We start from the raw sequence: 8724 nt of genomic DNA, 5'->3' as shown, positions 1-8724 counted from the left end.
TCTTTTGTTCTAAATTTTCTCTTATTTTGGCTAAATTATCTTTGACTCTTCTTGAGTGATCTATGTAAAAAAACACTCTTCTTTCAATGTAGCACATAGGCCCCCTTCCTTTAGGAACAACAGATCTTATCTTCTTCTATTTTGGAGGACCATTTCTGAGAGGGAGGTGAGTGATTCTTGTACGTCAGCCGAAGTCTTTTCTATTCTTTCTGTATCTGAGTCAATGGCCTCTCTTAGTTCTCTATACCCTTATGTTGTAAAGTCATAACAGATGTTTTTGTAGCTGCCCCTGCAGTCTCTGAGCAGTTTTAACAAAACTGTCAGGGGAACTCTTAACTCTCTTTTTTATTGTCAGGCACTACCTTACTGGCTCACAAGCTTCTTAGCTTCTTCTTATTATTTCTAGCTCTCTAGCCTCTTATTTTTTTCTGACTTTTATACTAGACTTTATCTTTAAAAATCTTTTTTAAACATTTTATCTCTTTATTATGTCCTTTTACAGTCTTTCTGGAACTCTTTTTTTTCTCTTCCGTTAAAAACACTTTTTTAGCTACCTGCACTTTTTTTAACAACTTATCCTGCATCTCTTTTAACTTTCATAGTCTTTCAACTCCACCAGAAATCCAGGAATGACTGAATAATAGAGAACATACGGGGAAGCTTAACCCAGCTTCCAGAAATATAATAGAGACAGCTGGACACCTGGACAGCCCTTACTTTAAAATGTTGGAGCATCAATCTTCAGCCTTCTGGCCCATGAATGTCTGACAGACAAGAAAAACAGGAAGGACTCGCCTACTCTGTCTTGGCAGATATATGCTGTCCTAGACCTGTGTGTCCTTTTTGGACAGTGTCGTCTGTAGATGAAGAGGCAACTTTTGCCTAGTGGCTGTCCCGCCACAGCTTGGAGCAGTTCAGATGATGCTCAGTTTCTTCTTTGAGTCTGAGAAAGGGGTACAGTCAGGCACAGACAGATCTCTAGCCAGATGAATAAATAATATTAAATGCCATATTCTGTGGATTTCCGATGTTTTTGAAAACCAATTATCTATGTAAAGTAATCTGGACTATTATCTATAAACTACTCTCAGTTCTTTTCTTAAAATTACTCTAATAATTAACTCAGAGCCATAAATTTGTAAATTTGGCCCTAAACTCACAGGTCTAAATATCTCAGATCTGTCTATATAGCACATTTCAGATTCAGCAAAGGTGGACTAGATGGAAGCCCTCTCTTCTGAAAAAATAAAAGAACTATTTATAAGCCTATTTATAACTTTTACTGAAACCAGAATTTTCTTAACTGAATATAGAAAACTTTATCTTTTGATTTTTAAGTATGCACAACAGAACTATATTAGCTACACCTCACAGTCAATAAAAATATCATTGTATACTCAATCTTAACAACAAATTCTCAATTTAAGAACTCTTACTTTTTTCTTGTATATTAGTTTAAGATGTAAATGGTTTATAACACAAGCCTCAACTTTTGCCAATTACTATTGTGAATATTGGATATAAAACTCAAAACTAATAATATAAACACCAAAGCAAACTTTCTGAGAATAAGCTATGCATCTGAAAAAATACCTGGCTAAATTCTAGTCACACAATGTTTCTGGTTTAAATTGTCTTATACACTAATTAAATCACTTTCAGTACAGGGTAAATATTTAACTCAATAACAAACTATAAGGCTTTTTATAGCTATACAATTAAGTCTGGCTATTTTTTCCTATTTTAAACATTTTAGAAACATAACAATAATAACCCTCTCTAGCCCCAAAGCCCAGGGAACCGGGTAGATGACTCATCAGAGCTTCTTCAAGCTGAATGGGGGCATAGAGATATAAGGGAGAGGGGAAGGAAAAACAGAATTAGTCTTCTGATGTCTGTGTCTTAACTAGATCAGGCTGGAATTCAGGACACCAGGAATTCAAGCAGGCAGTTTAGATGAGGAAATCCACCAAGGCTGTATATTTCTGTAACATATAAATCTCAAAACAAACTTTCAGTATCATTAAGATATATTTTTTGTTTGATTCTCTGGAGTCTAGATTTCTGGAAGATGTGAATACTTTAATTATCTTTTCTCAAAACACAGAAACAAAACCTTTAATTATAAATACAAAGAAATTTATCTGGATGATATTTGGGTCCTCAATGTCTTAAAGTCTCTAAATAAGTAAGTCCCCATCTCTGATATTTTAGCTGTATTTGACCAAGGATCAGCAGGCATCTCTCACTGGCTTAATGATAACAGACAATCATACGTGCAAAACAACCTCTTCCTGGCAACAACCACAGTTATTTCAGGTTTTCTATTACTATCATGTTTTGATAGAATTTGGATTATCTTCTTATTTACTTTCTATTTCTAAGGCAAACTAACTCTTTTTCTCATTTGTCTCTAGACTGTTCATCTCTTGTCCTCACTTTACTAGACTCTATTTTCTAAGACCCTCTTCCAAACATTTTATCTCTTCACTACACCTTTCCCACATTTACACATCCACAGTCCTTCTGCGACATGCTTTTTCCTTCAAGTTCTCCATTCTCAGTGCATACACACACTGGTCTTTCTCACTACGGTGGCCAGTATAGCCTCTTGTTCTTCTGTCTCTTTATCTCTCTTTTGCTTTTTTTCTCTGCTTCTCTGTCCCTCTACAACTTGCACTAAATCTCTCAGCAACTTACAGTAAATATCTCAATAATTTTTCTTGCAACCCTTAACCATAACTTTGACAAACAAAACCCAGTTTTATACATTTCATTCTTTTTTAAAAAAAAATCAATATCAAAAAACATTATATTCATATTACAAAGTTTAGCTGGCAATTCTTATGTATGAATACATGATAGTGCAATTTTGAACACATCAAAGACATTGTTTTAAATCTTATCTCTGGTCCAGGCATCACCATTGGCCTCACTAGACTTATAAGGGGTAAGAATTACATAAAATATCATGAAAACCCGTTTTCTTGGGTTGGCTCATGCCACGCATTGTGCCTTAACATGACTTTAACACTGAATTATCAATTTTAAGCTAATTTTCTGTTATCAATATTACAAACAAAGAAAAGCTGCTGTCCCCTTTAAGAGCGGCTTATGCAGACACTCAGTCAGTCTTTATCAGTGTTTTTCTCAGCTGTGTTTAACTTCTAGACACTGCATAGTGCCTTATCAGTTCTTACTGTGTAAATTGAGACTGCTTTTAAACAAGTTAAGCTAAATCAAAGTTTTAACCATTTTCTTCTTTAACATGAAACACAGTGCAACAATTATAATTTATATAGCATCCACCTCCCGGTTAGCAAAGCATGACTCTCAAGGCTTCAATATTCAATCACCACAGTTTACAAGATACCAATTCAATAAATTTTGAACCGGATAATAAAGACAATGTTTTACCCAATTAATTTATTTTGCAAAAACCTACTTGGTTGTTCAGGAGTCCCTGCCCATTTACTCTTTGCCCCAGCTGCTGGGTCCCACTCTCCAGCCGTACCTGACCTTGAGAAGCCCCCATGCCAGTGGAGCTGCAGGCAGGTTCCCCTCCCACTACTGAGAGCAGTACTACTGGGACCTGAATCTGAAATTGAAGCAAAAGGATGAACCCACAAAGGAGACAACGGACCAAATTCTCTCAGACAACAGCCCACGGATGGCCTGTAAGGACTGCCACTCCGAGGTGCACAGAGCCTGCCATTTTTTCTTTTAACTTCAATAGACAAATTGTATAGAACAAGATACCAAGAAACACAGAGAAAAACAATTATCACACAGACAGCTTTGACCTTGCCAGGTCTAGAAACACAGAAAGACAACTTATACACAAAGATAGACAACTGGGCCCAGTAACAAACATTAGATACACAGATAATCACAGCCAAATCACAGAGTCGCTCAGCCCGTGTACCTGCCACGTACACAGCTACCCCATGCTAAAAATCCAAAAAAATCACAAAGAGCAAAAGCAGAAGCACTACACAAGCAACAGAAACCAATAAATCTAAATACTGTCATCCTACCTTTGTTCTAAACAACCAGCCAAAAGCCACCTCTGACGGAGCAGGACCCCTCCTCCTCCTGTGTGGAAGGAGAAGGACTCTGTCTCCCTTGTTCAAAAAACTAACAGTCAAGTCAGTCAAGTCATCTCCTGATACCCAAGGTACAGCATCCCGGGTTCCCGACAGCAGCTGCTTCCTGACGTCTCAGGTACACCATCCGAGACTCCCGATGCCTCAGGTACAACATCCAAGGCTTCCCGATGTCCTAGGTACAGCATCCAGGACTTCCCAATACCCCAGGTACAACATCCGGGGTTCCCGATAGCGGCTGCGGGTTTTGGGCCCAAAACCAAAACCAAAAAACCACAAACCACAAACCACAAAACCACAAATGCAGCGGCCGCACCTCAGACACACACCACACTCATACAAACATACCTCCAAGGGTCTTCAGGGTTCCTGGGTGTCACGTGTTTCCCGGCCCATGCACCACATGAAAGACCCCTGGGGAAGACCCCCACTCAAATCTCGGGAGGACGTACACCCAAGGAATCACGAGAGACCATATCTTGATGTAATTACAAGAGGTATATTTTAATTTCAGGACGCCCTGGTTCGGCACCACAGTTATCTCACGCAGGAGATAATGGAGCCGACCACAAGGCTTGAAAGTTAGGGGGTTTTATAGGGAAAAGGTCTGAGGGAACAAAGGGATCAGTGTGGTCATACATGATTGGCTAGTTCAAATATTAACTATTACGTGCAGAACAGAGTGGAAAATTCCTAAGGTTGGTGTTAATCTGAGTCAACAAAGCATCTGACCTTAAACCATATCTGAGAGGACCAGATGGTCCATTACTTAGTGTCTGCCAGGCACGTCTTTGCAGGCCTTGGCCTTGGACATGTCCTCGTTTGCCTAGATGTTTTCCTCTATGTTTATAGTTTTATGTCTTCTTGACCTGCCAGCTCTTATGATATCTAACAACTTGTTTGCTCTTTCCCAGGCCTATGTGGCCAGTTTGTGATGGATTCTTAGGCCCATAACTTTTCTTCCTAGTCAGCACAGGTTTAAAGCTTTAATTTTTCCTTACACTAGGTGGTGAATGAAAAAAGAAGGAAAGGCAGACCTTTCTGGCTCCATAGCCCTTTCCATAGCATAAATTACAATAGAATAGTCAAATAGAAGCTGAAGACAACTAAATGAGCTTGGGAAATTGTAGCCCAACCAGAGGCAGAGTGTCATTATCATGTATCACAGAGTACCAGAGGCAGAGTGTCATTGTCATGTATCACAGAGTCCCAGAGGCAGAGTGTCATCATCATGTATCACAGAGTGAGTACCAGAGGCAGAGTGTCATTATCATGTATCACAGAGAGAGTACCAGAGGCAGAGTGTCATTATCATGTATCACAGAGTGAGTACCAGAGGCAGAGTGTCATTATCATGTATCACAGAGTGAGTACCAGAGGCAGAGTGTCATCGTCATGTATCACAGAGTGAGTGTCAGAGGCAGAGTGTCATCATCATGTATCACAGAGTGAGTACCAGAGGCAGAGTGTCATTATCATGTATCACAGAGTGAGTACCAGAGGCAGAGTGTCATTATCATGTATCACAGAGTGAGTACCAGAGGCAGAGTGTCATCGTCATGTATCACAGAGTCCCACAGGCAGAGTGTCATTGTCATGTATCACAGAGTACCACAGGCAGAGTGTCATCGTCATGTATCACAGAGTGAGTACAGAGGTAGAGTGTCATCGTCATGTATCACAAAGTGAGTACCAGAGGCAGAGTGTCATTATCATGTATCACAGAGTGAGTACCAGAGGCAGAGTGTCATTATCATGTATCACAGAGTGAGTACCAGAGGCAGAGTGTCATCGTCATGTATCACAGAGTCCCACAGGCAGAGTGTCATCGTCATGTATCACAGAGTGAGTACCAGAGGCAGAGTGTCATCGTCACGTATCACAGAGTGAGTACTGAAGTAAGTAAGCCAAATGGTGAAAATAGATTTTTCTTTCTTTGAGAAAATTACCTTTATCATGAACAAATATCTCTTAGTATTAGTGAGCATGAGGTGCAACATACTGCTTAGAATATCAAGTTGCTGGTCTTAGAAGATCAATCAAATAAGCATGAGAGACATACAATGTATTGGCAATTAATAGAAAATGCTGAGAAAAGAAAAATGCGGCCCTGTTGGTAAAGTACTTGCCAAGCATGCAGGAAGCACTGAGCTAAGATGGTTGCACACATCTAGAATACAAGAAATCTCAGGACTGCAGGAAGGGGAGAATCAAGAGTCCAAGATCATCTTCTGGCTGCACAGCAAGTGCCCATTGTTATCTGAAAGAATACCTGAAAAACTCAAAAGAAGAAAATAGTCATAATCATTGTCCCAGGAAGTTCAATCTATGTGTACTTGGACATATCATGGTGGGAAAGAAGGCATGAAACAGAGCTGCTCACCTCATAGTGTATGGGAGGAATGGACCAGAACCTGCACATATCCCTTAAGGATGTATCCCAGTGAACAAATTTCTCTCTGTTAGGTCTTACCTTTAAAACATGACACCTTTTTTCTACACACTATTAAGTTAGAGACCAAGCCTTAAATATAGGGATTTGGGGAATACTTAATATTTAAACCATAACAACCAAAAAGAAAGTAGAGAGTAAGAGGTACAGAAAGACAGTAGTCTTTTAGGTAGAGTGGTCTCTGAGGAGACAACATTTGAGCAAATGCTTGAATAAAGCCTTGAATGAAAAAGGCATAAAAATATCCCAGAGGGAGTGAATGGTAAATCCAAAATGCAGAACCCCACTAGCATTCTCTGGGGTCAGCTAAGAGGCCAGCATGATAGGTACAAGATCAGAGACTACAACAATCAAGACCATGGCAAAAAATCTGGTTTTTATTCTAAGTGAGATAGAAACCCCTGAGAAGCAAATAATAGTACCCTTCAGCCATCCTGAACGGTGAGATGACTGAGTTTACTCTCCAGAAAGTAATGCCCCTATTTTCCCTACATAACCTGGAGAGAGCCAAGCAAGGGAGCACAATAGATTAGCTGGCATAACACTGGCGCGCCAGGTCCACCCCACAGCAGGATTCTCTGTGGCCTCACTGGCCACTGTTTCAGTCATTATATCCCTAGCCTCTGCAGGGTGTGGCATTCACAGTAACCACTGTGTGTAAATAACCTGCAGCATTCTTGCTTGGAAGTCTGAATCTTGTCCCAGTCTCTCTACCCAGACAGATGCACTTAGACAACGGAACCAAAAAAGGAATGGAACTCTCCAGTACCCACAACTTTGAATAACCTCAGAGACATGCTTTGTCCCAATATGCCCTCGTAGACTTAAAGGCTGAACCTATGGTCAGAGGCAAAGGTTCACTGGGTGTGAGTACCAACCCTGCCCATCCTGAGGCCCTCCTAATGCAGGAAGTTAATAATAGACACTGACTCCATCATAAAGGGATTCCCCGGAGTATCCTCATGGGACTCTGTAGCTGACCACAATTAGCCTCCTCCCCATACCAGGAAGATTCCAGGTGATGGAAACAATAGGCTACCAGGCAGCCTCAGCCAAGTGGATATGTAAGCTCTCCAAAAAGTTGGGAAGCCAATCTTTCACCAAAGGACCATTTATCATGATTTTGCTGTCACCCTTGATCATCTTTCTTCTAAGACTATTGGCAGTGTGGACGACTGAGATCTTCAGTAACTGCTATGCCCTCCCTTCCATAGCTTTAGGGAAAAGAAGGCCTGACTGGAAAGAAAGCTTCTCTCTTGAGATTTTCAGTGACTTATCTCCCAGCAAGAGGTCTTTGTACACACTAAAAACCAACCAGCCCCAAAAGCATGGGGGCCCATAGGACTAATGTGATATGGTCAAACAACAGCATTGAACAGGAATGTTTTTGCTTCTTGAATTATGTCTTGGATTGGTTTCATGACTTTTGTAAAGATTTATTTATTTATTTATTTATTTATTTATTTATTTACTTAATAATGTATATATAAATACACTGTCTTTCTCTTCAGGCACACCAGAACACATCTAGTCCATTACAGATGGTTGTGAGCCACCATGTGGTGGCTGGGAATTAAATTCAGGACTTCTGAAAGAGCAGTCAGTGCTCTTAACCACTGAGCCATCTTTCCATTCCTGGATTTATGATTTTTATTTCCACCTCAAATCCAAAGAGCTTCACTGAAGTCAGAAGTAACTATTTCACTTTATTTCTTTGCTACATATTCTACAACTCTCTACTTTTGTCTTATCTAGCATGTAACTAAAAACTATCCTCAAAGCACAGGTCTGTATAGACAACAGGATCTGTGTTCCAGTAAATTTGAAAATGATTTCAATTGTAAATAGTTTTAAATTCTAATCAACTACATATAATATTTTAAATTTCCATTATTTCCAGTTTGCTAGGTTTGAATGAATTACATTTAGACAATAACATGTATGGAATAAACCCATGGCACCTCATATTCATCTAGCATAGATAGCACTGATGAATATGTCCTGAGAGTGCTTAACCATATCTTCATTTAGAGAGCATAAAACACATAACACAAATCCGGGAGTGAATGGATAGACAGCCTGATGAACAATTAGCCCTTACACTGAAGATGCCATGGTAGTAGCAAAATGGCTTTGTCCATTCTCTTAACTAGAAAAGTCCTGTTT

This window comes from Mastomys coucha, unplaced genomic scaffold, assembly GCF_008632895.1.
Source record: "Mastomys coucha isolate ucsf_1 unplaced genomic scaffold, UCSF_Mcou_1 pScaffold14, whole genome shotgun sequence".
In the NCBI taxonomy this organism is placed as follows: Eukaryota; Metazoa; Chordata; class Mammalia; order Rodentia; family Muridae; genus Mastomys; species Mastomys coucha.
This window is presented reverse-complemented; position numbering follows the sequence as displayed.